General features: G+C 48.7%; 1 protein-coding gene across 1 annotated transcript in view; it reads left to right on the top strand.

Annotated features, from left to right (window-relative positions):
- Positions 1–15,911, top strand: part of LOC115466338 (butyrophilin subfamily 1 member A1-like) — a 1,244,786-nt gene that overhangs the window by 185,331 nt on the left and 1,043,544 nt on the right. The gene's annotated exons all lie outside the window — the stretch shown is intronic.

The following is a 15,911-nucleotide window of genomic DNA, read 5'->3' as shown; positions in this document are numbered from 1 at the left end:
ATGCCTCCAATACGCCCCCTTGAACTTTGGCTGTCCCTGCGATGGAAAGCAGTTGGGGATGTCCAAAATCGGCTTTCGATTATACCGATTTGGACAACCCTGTGAGAAGGACGCCCATCTTCTGATTTGTGTCAAAAGATGTGCGTCCTTCTCTTTCGAAAATCAGCCCAAAAGGTAGCTTTTATGGCTACATTGACATAATGCGGATACACACTGCAGGACTCGCTGATATTACAAATACATTGTTAAGGAAAGAGGAGAGATTAAGTGTGGATAGTGAGCTCAGACACAAGGGCAGACAGGTACAATAAACACTGAACAGGACCCTTACCAGGAGTCAGACCTAGACATATTACAGGCTGAAAGTAGGGGATAAAGTACTATCTTGTGTATCTTCCCTTAAGATACTGGGAGAGATCCTATAAGAGGATGGGATAGGGCAGAAACTACTCAACCATGTGAGCACCCCCTCACAATTACTGCATAATTATAGAATAGGGTATACGCACTATACTGCCCTGTATGTGAATAACTAAACACTGACCCACGTGGATGGAGATCTAATATAATAAAACGCACCCTCAACGTTCTGAGGACAACGTTCTGAAGCCATGAAGCCATCTGATGTCACTCCCAGGCTGAAGGGTTCGTGGATTCGTGGTGTGAAGCCTTCAAGCCAGCCAGCCGTCTCTGTCCCGCCCTCGCATCAAACGTCATGACGTCGAGGGCGAAAAAAAAAAAAAAATCCGGCAGCGAAGCGTCAGGGAAGGAGGCGGCGCTCCCGACGTCTAGCCTTCCCTTCGCTGTGTTCCGCCTTCTTCTGACGTCAAGGATGATGTCAAAAGAAGGCGGAACACAGCGAAGGGAAAGCTAGACGTCGGGAGCGCCGCCTCCTTCCCTGACGCTTCGCTGCCGGAACCGCCACGGAGGTAAATTTAAAAAGAAGAAAAAAAAACAAAAAGGGATGTTGGGGGGAGAGAAGAGGGTGGCCAATAAAGAAGAACAATGGGAGCGGGAGGGCAGGGGAGAAACGACAGCATGGATGCGAAGGGGGGGGGGGGGAAGAGGGCGGCCCAGGCTGGGACATGGGAGAGAGAGGAGCATGGATGCGAGGGGGGGTCATGGAAGGGAGAGAGGGGACTTGCTGGAAAAGGATGAATGGAGGCGGCAGGGGACAGAGGAGCATGGATGGGCATGGATTGGGAGGGCAGGACTCAGGGAGAGAGGGGAATTGCTGGATAGGGATGAATGGAGGGGACAGATGGGCATGGATGGATATGGATTGCAGGGCAGGCCTCAGGGAGAGAGGGGAATTGCTGGATAGGGATGAATGGAGGGGCCAGGTGACAGAGGAGCATGGATGGGCATGGATTGGAAGGGCAGGACTCAGGGAGAGGGGAATTGCTGGATAGGGATGAATGGAGGGGACAGATGGGCATGGATGGATATGGATTGCAGGGCAGGGCTCAGGGAGAGAGGGGAATTGCTGGATAGGGATGAATGAAGGGGGCAGGTGACAGGAACATGGATGGGCATGGATTGGGAGGGCAGGGCTCAGGGAGAGAGGGGAGTTGCTGGAAAGGGATGAATGGAGGGGGCAGGGGACAGAGGAGCATGGATGGGCATGGATTGGGAGGGCAGGGCTCATGGAGAGAGGGGAATTGCTGGATAGGGATGAATGGAGGGGACAGATGGGCATGGATGGATATGGATTGCAGGGCAGGCCTCAGGGAGAGAGGGGAATTGCTGGATAGGGATGAATGGAGGGGACAGGTGACAGAGGAGCATGGATGGGCATGGATTGGGAGGGCAGGGCTCAGGGAGAGAGGGGAACTGCTGGAAAAGGATGAATGGAGGGGGCAGGGGACAGATGGGCATGGATTGGGAGGGCAGGGCTCACACTCTCTCTCTCATATACAATGTCTTTCTGTCTCACTCTCACACACTCTGTCTCACACTGTATCACATTCACTCTCTATGTGCCACACAGTCACTCACACACTCGCTTGGTCTCATACACTCACTCTCACAGAGAATCTGTGTCTCACACACACTCTCTCTCTCGCCCACACACACACACTCTCTCTCACACTGTGTCTCACATACACACTTGCACACACTCTCATTCTCACACACACACTCTCTCACAAACACACTCACACCCAGACTCACTCTCTCTCTCACACACTCACACTTTCACTCTGACTCTCAAACAGTCACTCTCACATACACTCTCCCAAACATACACACTCCGAGGAAAACCTTGCTAGCGCCCGTTTCATTTGTGTCAGAAACGGGCCTTTTTTACTAGTATTCTATAAATTTACATGTGCAATCAGTGTGCAAATTTTAGCTTCCTTGTCATCAAGCAGATGAATCCATTATGAATGGGTTGTGTCCACGTACCAGCAGGGGGAGATAGAGAACACTGAAAACCATAGTGTCTCTTAGGACAGCTAGCTCCATCTGCCTTTCAGTATTTCTCTATCTCCCCAGCAGGGAGGACGCAGCTTATTCAGCTCCTTCATAATTCTGCCTGGGGTGGCTCCTGTGCTTTTGCCAGTTGAAGCAGGGGTGCTGTGGTTCTGTAATTGTTTGAGAGCCCACTTTAAAGGCACATAGGTTCGCCCTTTCCCTGCCTTACCCTGCCCCCAGGGTGGATGTAGGCACATAGGCTTGCCCTTTCCCTGCCTTTTCCTACCCGTGTGTGGATGCAGGCACATAGGTTTGCCCTATCCCTGCCTTTCCCACCCTTCTCTGCCGCCGGAGTACCTCTCTAGCTGTCTGCCTCCAACTTTCCTCACAGCGTTAAAAAAAACCGCGCTTTAGCGCTTTTATTTCTGAGGCTTGATTCTCTGTTGTGCAGCGTTTCCGAAGCTCCTGGACTCGGTTCATGAGGTAAGAGCGCTTTTCCTGCTCCTCCGGGGAGGTCCCGTTACGGGCTGATTTTGGCGCGAATTCCGCCATCTTGAATTTTTTCCGCCGTTTTCGCCAATGGCTGCTGAGAATGTAAAGCGCTGTTCCGTTTCTAGCAAGTGCAAAACTGCAGAGGGGCTCTGTAAAGCGTGCTTTTCAGACTGTAGAGCCGACACGAGCATTGCGTGCGATGTTTCTTCCCGCTCGACGGACCTGGCAGCGGGCGCCATCTTGGATGTGGTGGCGGTGGAGTCGGAGGCCGGGGGGGCGTCTCGGGCTGAGTTGACCAGAGGGGCTTCTTTCCCCGCGACTCCTGCAACGGAGCCGGGAGGCCAGGGTGAGTTTTTCTCCCCTGAGTTTGTGCTGCTTTTGCATAAAGCCTTCATGTTAAAAACAGCCCTGCCGCAGGTGCCTGGCACTGCATTGCCGCCTGGTTCCCCCTTAAGGGATGATGGCCTGAGACTGCCGGTAGATGTGGCTTCCCCTGAGCTTTGGATGAACGCTAAGCACAGACGGATGCATTTCCCGTTGGAGAGTGACGCACCCCCCTTTCCCCCCCCCCCCCCCCCATGGTCAGGGTGTGGGGACTCTGAAGGATCTAGCAGGCCTTTGTGGCCAGAGGAGCCAGAGGATGGTGCAGGTTTGCCACTGGATCTGGATGATCCCACTGCGGTTCGGATTTTCCACTGCGATGAGCTGCCAGCGCTTATCTCTTAAGGCCCTCTCTGTTGATGATCCTGCGGTTGGCGAGGCCTCCTCTGGTAATCCGAGGATGGCAAGTACTAAGAAGCCTGCTAGAGCCTTTCCTTTGCATGACTCCATCCAAGAGCTTATTACAGCTCAATGGGCTGACCCCGAAGGGCCTTTGAAAGTGGCCAGGGCAATGGCGCATCTGTACCCTCTGAGTGAGGAGCACTTGACCCCTATTGGGATGCCTAAAGTGGACGCCTTAGTCACTGCGGTGACAAAGAAGACCACCCTCCCAGTAGAGGGAGGGGTTGCCCTGAAGGACATGTAGGACCAGCGCTTGGAATCAGCACTTAAGCGGTACTTTGAGATTTCAGGCCTAATCTTACGGGCATCTGTGTGCAATTCTTACGCTGCTAGAGCCTGCCTTTCTTGGTTGCAACAGGCAGTGGAACAGCCTGGAGGTGGCACCGCGAATGGAGTCAGCCTTGTCCTTCTTAGCTGACGCCCTCTATGATCTGGTCAGAGCTTCGGCTAAACAGATGTCTGTGGCGGTGGCCGCCCGCCGCCTTCTATGGCTACGGCATTGGGCGGCTGACATGGCCTCTAAGCAAATGTTGGTGAAGTTGCCCTTCCGGGGCCTTCTCCTGTTCGGAGAGGAGTTGGAGAAAATTGTGAAAGACCTGGGAGAAGTTAAACCCCAGAGGCTGCCCGAGGATAGGCCGCGGCCTTCATCCAAGGGTCAAGTGGTTCCCTCCTCTTCAAGACCTCGCTTCCGGGAAGCTCGTAGGTATCGCCCTGGGCGCTCTGCTGGGTTCACTTGTCGTGCCCGCTTTCAGCAGAGGAACTCCTTTTGCTCGGACAAGCGTTCCACAGCAGGTGGCTCAAGGCCCGGAGTTCAAGGGCGATCGTCTCAATGATGGTGCGCCGGTCCACTCCTCGATTATTGCAGTAGGAGGAAGTCTTTCCCTCTTCCTCGAGGACTGGACGAAGATTACCTCAGATCAGTGGGTTTTGGACCTGATCAGAGATGGCTCCCGTCTGGAATTTTGCGCCCCGGTGAGAGACGTGTTTTTGGAGTCCCGATGCGGCACTGCCGCCAAACGGGTGGCGGTAGAGGAGACCTTACAAGTCTTGTTGCACCTTGGGGCAGTGATCCCTGTGCCTTCTGCCAAGCACGGCAGCGGTCGTTACTCCGTTTATTTTGTGGTGCCGCAAAAAGGCGGGTCGTTTCGGCCCATGCTCGACTTAAAGAAAGTCAACGAGTCTCTAAGAGTGCGGCATTTCCACATGGAAACCCTGTGCTCCGTCAATGCTGCGGTACAGCCAGGAGAGTTCCTCACGTCTCTGGACCTGAAAGAAGCTTACTTGCACATACCAATTTGGCCCCCGCACCAGAAGTTTCTGAGGTTTGCGGTGTTGGGAAAACATTTCCAGTTCCGGGCCTTGCCTTTTGGCTTCGCCACAGCTCCCCGAACCTTTTCCAAGGTTATGGTGGTTGTAGCTGCCTTTCTCAGGCGAGAGGGTATCCGGGTTCACCCGTATCTAGACGACTGGCTCATCAGAGCGGACTCTGCAGAAGAGAGTCATCATGTAACAGCCATAGTGGTCTCAGTACTGCAATGTCTGGGCTGGGTCGTCAATGTATCCAAAAGTCGCCTGACTCCCTCTCAATCTCTAGAATATTTGGGAGTCCTGTTCGACACAGCCTTGGGGTATGTGTTTCTACCCGAGCAAAGGCAGTGCAAGCTTCAGAACCAGGTCCATCTGCTCCTGAGGATGCCTCGCCCAAGAGCTTGGGACATTGTCCAGCTGTTGGGTCAATGATGGCCACCTTGGAAGTGGTGCCGTGGGCGAGAGCGCACATGAGACCTCTGCAGCGTTCCCTGCTTCAAAGGTGGTCTCCGATATCTCAGGATTACCAGCGCAGACTCACGTGGCTCCCTGCGGCCCGACTCAGCATGGAGTGGTGGCTCTCAGACAGCATGCTGCGGCGAGGAATGCCATTGGCCCTTCCTGATTGGTGTCTGATGGTAACAGATGCCAGCCTCAAGAGTTGGGGAGCACATTGCCGGGAAGGCATGCCCAGGGTCTTTGGACATCCGAGGAATCGGAGTGGTCCATCAATCGCCCGGAGCTGAAAGCAATATTCCAGGCGCTTCTGGCCTTTCACATGACCCTGGAAGGACTGGCTGTCAGAGTTCTGTCGGACAATACGACAGCAGTGGCTTACATAAACCGCCAAGGCAGCACTCAGTGCACAGCACTGGCCACGCAAGCCGCGCAAATATGCCACTGGGCCGAGCTACACCTACAGTTTCTGTCAGTAGCTCACATTGCAGGTCAGAGCAATGTGCAAGCCGATTATCTAAGCAGGCATCAAATAGACCCAGCGGAGTGGGAACTTGCAGACGAAGTATTACTGCAGATCTGTGCCAAATGGGGGACGCCCGTAGCGGATCTGATGGCCTCAAGCGCAAATGCCAAAATCCCGTGCTTTTGCAGAAGACGGAGAGATCCTCGCTCGGCGGGGTTGGATGCCTTGGCTCAACCCTGGCCTCAGGGCCTCCTGTATGTGTTCCCTCCGTGGCCCTGAATCGGGCGAGTACTCCTGCGGATTCGGCTACATCAAGGACAGGTGGTTCTCATTGCCCCGGATTGGCCCAGGAGGCCGTGGTATGTGGACCTCCGGCGGATGCTGGGGGAGGCTTCCATGCCGTTACCTCTGGTACCGAACCTGTTGTCACAGGGGCCGGTGACCATGGAGGACGCCTGCCGCTTTGGTCTTACGGCATGGCTATTGAAAGGGCGCAATTGAGAGACAAGGGCTATTCTGACAAAGTCATTTCCACTCTCCTTCAGGCCCGCAAGCGGTCCACTTCCATTGCTTATGCTTGGATCTGGTGCCAGTTTGAGGCGTGGTGTGCTTCTAAAGCAATTGCACCCATGCGGGCTTCGGTCTCGCCGATACTTGACTTTTTGCAGGATGGTTTACAAAAAGGCTTGGCCTACAATTCCCTGTGTGTTCAAGTGGCAGCCTTGGCATGTTTTCGGGGGAAGGTCAGAGGCCTCTCCCTGGCTGCTTGTCCGGATGTGGCGCGGTTTCGTAGAGGGGTGCTTCGGCTCCGTCCTCCCGTGCAAGCTCCATGCCTGGCCTAGAACCTGGGGCTAGTATTAAAGGCTCTTCAGTGTTTGCCCTTCGAGCCGCTGAGGTGAGCTTCGGAGAAGGATATGATCCTAAAGACGGTCTTTTTGGTGGCCATTACATCGGCGAGACTGGTGTCTGAGCTCCAGGCGCTGTCCTGTCGAGACCCATTTCTGCAATTCTCAGAGTCAGGAGTAATGGTATGTACTGTGCCTTCCTTCATGCCCCCTCTTTCCTGCCCGGAGTGCTACCTGTCCTTGCCCTGCATTCTTCTCAGTCTTGGCTCGGGATTCAAAATGTCCACTGAGAGTTGAAACGGCCTTGCGAGACTCTAACTCTCGGTGGCCATTTTGAATCCCGAGCCGATACCGAGAAGGATGCAGGGCAAGGCAGCACTCCGGGCAGGAAAGAGGGGGTTCTTTCCTGCCCCGAAGAGGTCACTAGACCACCAGGGCAGTAGACAGTAAGTAAGGGGAGAGGAGGGGAATATGTGACAGGGGGTGGGGTGAGGATGTGAAAGGGGCGGGGTGTGGGCGGGACAGGAGCACGGTGAGGATGCAAAAAGGGTGGGGTGTGGGCGGGACAGGGGCGGGACATGTATCCTCTTTTTAAGAGGACAAAATATGGTAACCCTACCTCTAATAAAGTCATGCTACTTGGGATCCTGCAATCCATTGGATTCTAGAATTCTTACTATCTTTTGTTTAGCAGTGTCCATGTTATTACAGAGAACAGACTAACCAACCTATAGTTCCCAACTTATTTCTTACTTCCTATCTGGTCAGAGAAGGGAGCCATGAGAAAGTCCGTAAATTCCTTCAGTTTCATTAGATGCATCCCATCTAGCATTGTGGTTTTACCTACTTTTAGCTGAGCTAGCTCCTCGTAAACAGTCTTCTGAAAATTGCTGGAGGTCTGTCTCACTTTCATTCCTATTTGTGTTTGTTTGCTGTGATCCTAGTTCCTCCTAGTCCTTCATCTGTGAACATAGAACAGAAATATTTATTAAGCAGTTCCACTTCTGATCAATTTCTACATATTCCTTTTTTTCACTCTTGAGTCTCACAATGGCACTTTTGTACCTCTTCCTGTCACTAACATATCTAAAATAAAATACATTTTTGTACCCCACTTTTACTGTACTGGCTATTTTCTCTTTAATTTACATCTTTTTTTCTGACTACTAACCCAGCTTCTCTTAGCTTTTCAGATATTGTTGCTTGTCTTTCTCTTTATGTAGTTTCTTGTAGTTTATGAAGGTCAACCTCTTTCCTTACCTTTTGAACAACTTTTTTGAAGGAATGGAACTTTTTGATTGACTTCACCAACAAAAAGATTAGTTGCCCTTAAAATACCTCCTTTAATTTTTGCCTACTGCTTTTCTACTTCTTTCATATGTTCCTATCCAGCCAATGACTCCTTCAGGTATTCCACTGTCTTGACAATGTAAATCTCCCTGAAGTCTACGACTCTCACTTTTGAATGAATCATCTCCATATATATCCTAATATTGAACCACACCATCTGGTGATCATGGATGCCAGATGATCAACAACTATAGCATCAGAAATACTCCCCGTTCATAAGCACCAGGTCCAGTATGGCCCCTTTCCACGTGGGTTACTAGTTGCCAGAACAGCTTTAACTGTAGATAATACAGGATCTCCCACAACTGGATATCCCAATCAACATTCAACATGTTGATATCACCTAATATCACCTATCGGTATAACTTCCTCTTTCATAGAAATATTCTGAATGTTTTCAATTAAGTTTGCCCATTTCTGCCTGTGAAGAAGGTCTGAATATCATATCAATATAAATAGATGTTCCATTCCCTCCTTCCAGATTAACCTACGGTGCCTATTCCTTACCCTGTAAGTTTTGAATATAATTTGGTACATATAACATAGTAACATAGTAAGTGACGACAGATAAAGACCTGAACGGTCCATCCAGTCTGCCCAATAGTCGCATTCATTCTCAATTCAAGATTAAATCAACAATGAACATAAGATTATATATTTCATGCCATCTCTGCTCAGCAGCTCTTGGAAAATCATCACATAGTCCAGGAAACTGAAACAGTCTAGATGACACCGTCAGTGCTGCCATGCATTCATCTAGAGGATGCAAGCCAATCTCTGTGTTGGCTTTTGTCCTCCACACAAAGGTTTGACAAGAACCATCCATACACCTATCTGCCAATGGCTCCTGCACTCCACAAGGCAGCCATTTTTTCAGCAGGTCCCTCACCTGCTGCTGTGTCCTAGGATGTTGGTTTTGTGGGGGTAGAAATCTCTTCCCTGTCTTTTTTTGCCTAAATATTTTCTTTTATTACATCTGGTCTTTTTATTAAAGTCAGCTCAAGCTACCTCTCCTTCTTCCCTAGTGGTTAGGGTGGTGGACTTTGGTCCTGGGGAACTGCGGAACTGAGTTCGATTCCCGGCACAGGCAGCTCCTTGTGACTCTGGGCAAGTCACTTAACCCTCCATTGCCTGCCGCATTGAGCCTGCCATGAGTGGGAAAGCGCGGGGTACAAATGTAACCAAAAAAAATAAATAAATGTTGCTTTTGAGGAGCAGCTTCCTAAGAGACAAAAATGTTCAGTTTCACTGGATTTGGAGAATGTTCCTCCTCGGGACTCAGAGGTTTTATCTGTGTTTTCTGACTGTCCTAGTTCTGCTGATGGCCCTGACTTTGGACATTTCAGAGGCAGATGGGGGTGATGATCCTACTGTAGCTAGGCTGTTTTTGAGAGCAGAGTTTTGTCTCTTTTTTTTTTATTATTTCTTTATTCATATATTTCCATATATCATCACAATACGTGAATATGCAATCGGCATTTATACAAAAGGCAAAAATAAAAAAATAAAGAGAAATATCATTAACAGCCTTTCTGTCCACAAGTTTAGGAAATTTTGGAATCCAAGAATTTAGAATTTAAAGTAAAACATATAGCAATAATTAAGGACTAGTGGTTGCAACCGCTGGTTCAGACCCCAGCCTGCATTTAAGGAGGGCACACAACATTCAATTCCACTCTAGCAGCTAGAAATTGTTTTAACTGTTTTGGGTCTACAAATTGAAACTGTTTACCCTCAAGCATTACATTACAATAACAAGGAAAACGTAATATAAAAGTTGCTCCCAGTGCTACCACCCTAGGGCGGAGTTCCAAAAAGGCCCTCCGTCTCATCTGTGTAGGCCTTGAGAGATCAGGAAAAATACGAATTTTTGAGCCCAAAAACAGATTTTCTAGAGTTGTGTCTCTTGATCACAAAATCTATAGAGACTTCTGCCGTCTGATTTTAGATCTGTTTGCTCTCCCTAATGTGGATGCTCTTATTATGATGATTACTAAACGTACCCCTATCCCTGTTGAATTTGGTACTGCATTAAAGGATATGCATGACTGCAAGATTGGGGTTTCCTTGAAGCTTGCCTTTCAACTAGCTTCGTTAAATTATCAGGCAGCAATTTCTTCTTCTTTTGTAGCCAGGGCTTCTTTATTGTAGATTCAACAACTGTTCACGTTGGACTCACCTCCAGACTTTCTCCCTACCCTAGAGGTGGGGTTGTTCTTTTTCTCAGATGCCCTTTATGATATTCTCTGAGTGTAAGCTAAGTGTCACGTTTGTGGTCGTGACCCCTCTCAGACTCACCTTAGTTCCGGCAGTCAGCTTCTGAGCTGGCTTCTGGCTGTTCTTTCTGAGTTGTCTCTGTCTCTGTGTTCTGGCTGCTTCCAGCATGGCTCTGATTGCTCCACTGTGCTGCACCTGTGTATGTTAAGCCTCTCTATGCTTCAGTATGCTTTCTGCCTGTTTCTTGGTTTGTGCTCCTCTCGCCCTCTGGTGGCCAGAACCGGTGGCTGCCATAGATTGTCTTGCTGTTCCTATCCGTTCCAGACTTCAGCCCAGTCCGGTCCAGATCTTCCAGGTGGCCAGCCTTGCTTTTCTTGTTTGTGCCTGAACAGCACCCGTAGCTGGCTGGTGATTCCTGCAGCTGAACTGCAGCTGTGGATGGGCTTTATTAATGACCTGGAAACTTCTGTGTTTGCCTTTGCATCGTCTAAGGACCCTGTGTTATTGGTGTGTTTACACTTCTGCCTAGTCTTGTTTCTAGCTTGAGTCTAGTTAGCCTGTGTGTGGGTTAGCTTTGGGTTTATTGCTTATTTCCTAGTCTTGTTTCTGGTCTGTATTCCTTGTGTAGTTCTTGGCTTTCTGTGTTTGTCAGTTACTGGAGCTCCAGCCATAGCCCTGCTCTCTGTCTATATTTCTTAGCTACTGGAGCTTCAGCCATAGCCCTGCTCTTTGTGTTGGTCAGTTACTGGAGTTTCAGCCTTAGCCCTACTCTCTGTGGGTCTCAGTTACTGGAGTTTCAGCGATAGCCCTGCTCTCTGTCTGTGTTTCTCTGCTACTGGAGCTCCAGCCACTGTCCTGTTCTCTGTCTATGCTTCTCAGCTACGGGAGCTTCAGCCATAGTCCGGCTCCCTGGCTGTGTGGGTCAGCTGCTTGCACCTCAGCCTTGTCTTGTCTGCGTGCCTGTGGGCACCTCTGTTTTGATTCCAACTCTGCCTGCTGTTTACCTAGTGTGGTATTTGTCTGAGGGTCCCAGTCTGGTATTCTGCCTAGCCTCCCTTGTGTATTCTCGACCCTGTGGGTACCCTGCTGGTATCCAGTTCCTGCCCTATCCAATAAGTCCTGCTGGCTGCCTGCACCCAGGGGCTCAACTCCTGGGGAACGGCAGTCAAGTGCAGGTGAAGTCTAGCAGTCCTGCTCTGCCTTGCCTCTGGTGTGGGGGTGGTTTTGCCTGCCACTGCCGCTCCTCGGCAGTGGCCTAAGGACTCACAAAACCAGTGTTGCCATGAGAAGCCTGACAAAATGCGCCAGAAGACGCGACACTAAGAGCATGGCATTGGCCGTTTTGGTGTGACACTGGCTATGGTTGAGGCACTGGGCCGCTGATATGGTGTTCAAATCTCATCTAACGAAATTGCCCTTTCAGAGGAAACTACTTTTTAGTGTGGATTTGGAGAAGAATGTTAAAGACCTAGGATATTTCAAAATCCAGCGACTACCTGAGGACAATCCTAAGCCTCCGGGTGGCTGTCTCATTTTTGAGAAGCATGGAGGTATAGACCAGGAAAGCTAGTGCTTCCACTCAAAAACCTTGCTTTTTTTAGACTTGGCCTTCCTTTCAAGGAGGCAAGAAACCCTTTTCCAGTGCCTCAAGAACCTCTCCTTCTTTACAGCCCTCGCAATGACGAGGTCAAGGTTCACTCCTTGTACGAATACATAGGTGGGCATCTTTCCTGCTTTTACAAGGAGTGGACCACCATTACTGCAGACCAGTGGGTCCTCAATATCATTCTCCATGGCTACAATTTAGAATTTTCACAGGTACTCACAGATATTTTCATGCTGTCCCCTTGGGGCAGCTATGCAAAGAGTTGGGCAGTTCTAACTACCTTAGCCTCTTTAAGGTGACTGGGGGCCATTCAGCCCATTCCTCTGGCAGAGAGGAGCACAGGTCAATATTCCATCTATTTTGTAGTCCCAAAGATAGAAGACTCTTTTCGCCCAGTTCTGGATCTCAGAGGGGTGAACAAGTCTCTCAGAGGGCTGCACTTCTGCATGGAGACTCTTCATTCTGTCTTAGCCTCGGTCCAGCCAGGCAAGTTTCTCACCTTGTAGGACCTCTTCATATCCCAATTTGGCCTCCTCACACAGGAAATTTCTCCAGTTTGCGATCCTGGGAGATCGTTTTCAATTTAAGGCCATACCTTTTGACCTCACCACTGCATTTCGCGCATTTTCAAAAGTTATGATGGTGATGGTGGTGGTGGAAGCCTTTTTTTGTCAGCAAGGGATCCAGGTACATCCTTACCTGGATGATTGGCTAATTCGGGCACCTTCTTATCAAGAGAGCCTTTGCAGTAGACAGATACTCCTGTCTCTTCTTTCTGTCTGGGTTGGGTGGTTAATTGCAACAAGAGTCATCTCGCCCCCAACCAGATCCTGGAGTTTCTGGGAGTGTGCTTCAATACCCAGGTGGAGAAGGTTTTCCTGCATCAGCATTGTCAGCTCAAGCTCAAATAGCAAATTCTCAGGTTTCTCTCTCTTCCCTGCCTGCGGGCATGGAATTATGCTCAGGTTCTTGGTTCTGTGGTGGCAACTTTGGTTGTTCTGCCTTGGGTGAAGTTCCACATGCATCCCCTACAGTTGTGCCTGTTGAGCTGGTGGTCTCTGGTCTTGCGGACTTACCCAGCTGGTGCTATGGATGCTTTATTAATTTTATTGTTTATTTATTAGGATTTATTTGCCGCCTTTTTGAAGGAATTCACTCAAGGCGGTGTATAGTAATAATAGATCAAACATCAGCAATAGGCAATTAGAGCAGTAAAAATATTTGAACAACAATACAAAGTATGACATGGTATACTACTTGCAATGACAACACAATATGTACTAAAACATTATAATTGGTACTGGACGGTAAGGCAAAGTTGTAACATATAGATGAGTAAGAAAGTAGGAAGAATTAGAAAGTAAGGTGATTTGAAGAAAGTTGCACGTGAAGTCAGAGAGATGTTTAAATATTATCTGAGCTAGGGTAGGAGTGGATAAACATGTCCCGCTGCAGTATGTGCAGCCCGAGTCTCTATCTATCTTCTTTTTCAGTGGGCGGAATTGAACATTCCAATGAGTTCAGCATCTCACAAAGTGGGTTCACTGAACTCGTAAGCAGATTTCCTCAGCAGAGTGTCTCTGGACCCGGGGGGAATGGCAGCTGGCATTTTGCCTCTTTTCCACACAGTGGGGTCTTCCGGTTCTGGACCTCATGACATCCAGACTCAATGAGTAAGTACACAGATTCTACAACCACTTCATGTAGAAAGATTCCCTAGGAATGTATGCACTGCTACAGCCTTGGCCGTTGGTCAGTCTTCTTTACATGCTTCCTCTGTGGCCTCCAGTGGGAAGGGTGTTGCACAGGATTGTGTGTCATCCCGGAAAGGTAATTCTTGTGGCTCTGAACTAGCCCAGACGTCCTTGGTATGTGGACCTCATCCGACTTTAAATCACTCCTTGGTTGACTGTTCCTCCACAGATGGGCTTATTGCTCCAAGGTCCAGTACTTATGGAGGAACCCTCCTACTTTGGTCTTACAGCCTGGCTCTTGAGAGAGTACAATTGAGGAAGAAGGGTTACACAGATTATGTTATTACTACCTTGCTGCAAGCCCGAAAGCGGTCCACTTCTTCTTATGCTAGAGTGTGAAAAACGTTTGAGAACTGGTCTGCACAGAATGGTATTTCTCCATTTCATGCTTCTTTGTTTCAAATGTTATCCTTTCTTCAGGAGAGATTCAAAAAGGCTGCTCTCAATTCGCTCAAGGTTCAGGTGGCAGCGTTGGCATGTCATAGAGGCAAGATACAGAATGCCTCATTGGCTGCTTACCCTGACTATAGTGCAATTCCTCAAGAGAGTCACTCATCTGCTTCCCCCTCTCCACAATATTTGCCCTCAGTGGAGTCTTCAAGTAGTTCTTAAGGCTCTTCATTCAGCCCCCATTGAGCCCCTTCATTCGGCAACTATCAAAGATCTTACTTTAAAAGCAGTATTTCTAGTTATCATTTTGTTGGCACGGAGAGATTCAGAGCTTCAAGCTCTCTCTTGCAGAGATCTCTTTCTCCGCTTTTCTCATTCAGGAGTTTCCATACGGACAGTTCTGTCCTTTTTGCGAAGATTGTATCAGACTGGGTTTCTTCCTTCTTTTTCCAGGGAGGTCTATTCTGCAGAATATGCTTCCCTGGACTGTTGGATGTGAATCATATCCTTATGCTCTATCTTACCACTACCAATGATTTCAGGCGGTCTGATCATTGTTTTATCCTCTTTGCGGGACCCTGGACGGGATTGCTGGCCTCCAAAGCGACAGTGACTCGATGGCTTAAGGAGGCTATTCCTTTGGCTTACATTCTGAGGGGCAGATCTGCTTCCATGCATGCCAAGGCTCATTCTACCAGGTCTTTGGCAACTTCTTTGGCAGAGTCTAAGTCAATTTCGTTGGCAAAGATCTGTCGGTCAGCGACGTGGTCTTCTTCTCATTCCTTTGTTAAGCATTACTGTTTGGATATGTCTGCTCAAGCAGATGCTTCCTTCGGGGCCACGGTTCTCACTGCAAGGATATCACATTCCCTACCCTCTTAAGGATTGCTTTCGTATATCCCATTTGTCTGGACTGATCCTTGGGTTGTAATGGAAGGAAAAATTAATTATCTGAAAATGTTCTTTCCTTTAGTCCCAAAGGATCAGTTCAGAGCCTGTCCTTCTGTGATGATTTTGTTTTTTCTGGATTCTATGTAATTTCGGGTGTTTGTATTGCTCTGGTTCCATTATTTCTAAGGCATGAGTTTTGCCCTTTTTTCATCGTTCTTTTTCTATCTAGAGGCTGGAGTTTTTTCTCTGGAAGTCACTTTTTTCACTGCTTTGTTATCGAATACTGGCTTGGTTGTTAAGTACAGGAGCTTATGAATCACAACTCATTAAAGTTCTCTCTCTACACCTGCTGGTGGTTATTTGTCTGGACTGATTCTTTGGGAGTAAATGAAAGAAAATTGTTAGGTAATTAACTAATTTTTCCATAGGTCTTATGAGTCTCATCAAACTCTATTCTTGCTTTCTCTACCTTTAGGACTGCATAACGATTCTTAAATTTGAGGGAAGGTGGAGGTGAGGGGTTGACTCTTCAGGCTCTGGCAATCTGTGTCAACTTATTCTCTTCCAGTACAGTTTCATCTTTCATTCTTCTGGAGATCCTTAACGTCTCAAGAATTTCATCAATATGTGTCCACCTCTGCTGCCTAGCATCCTTCTGACTTTAGCCATGGCCTTGTCACATTGCTTCAGAGGATCTCAAGGTGGCAAAAGAATGCAAGAAGATAGTTGTCAGGATTGCTGGCTTACAAAAATGGCCAGGATTGCTGGACATAAATTAATATGAAACCAGCTTTTGACTTCTGATAACTCCCCCTCCCTCAGGAATCACTGAGGATGACATGGACCAAATGGTGTTGAGCTGCCTGCTAGCCCTGTGTTTTCTTAATTACTCCTGATTAACATACATTTTGTCCTATCTGGGAGCAGGGCTCTCTAAG

This window comes from Microcaecilia unicolor, chromosome 3 (genome assembly GCF_901765095.1).
Source record: "Microcaecilia unicolor chromosome 3, aMicUni1.1, whole genome shotgun sequence".
NCBI lineage: Eukaryota > Metazoa > Chordata > Amphibia > Gymnophiona > Siphonopidae > Microcaecilia > Microcaecilia unicolor.
The sequence above is the reverse complement of the archived record's forward strand: the minus strand, read 5'-3'. Positions and strand labels throughout refer to the sequence as shown.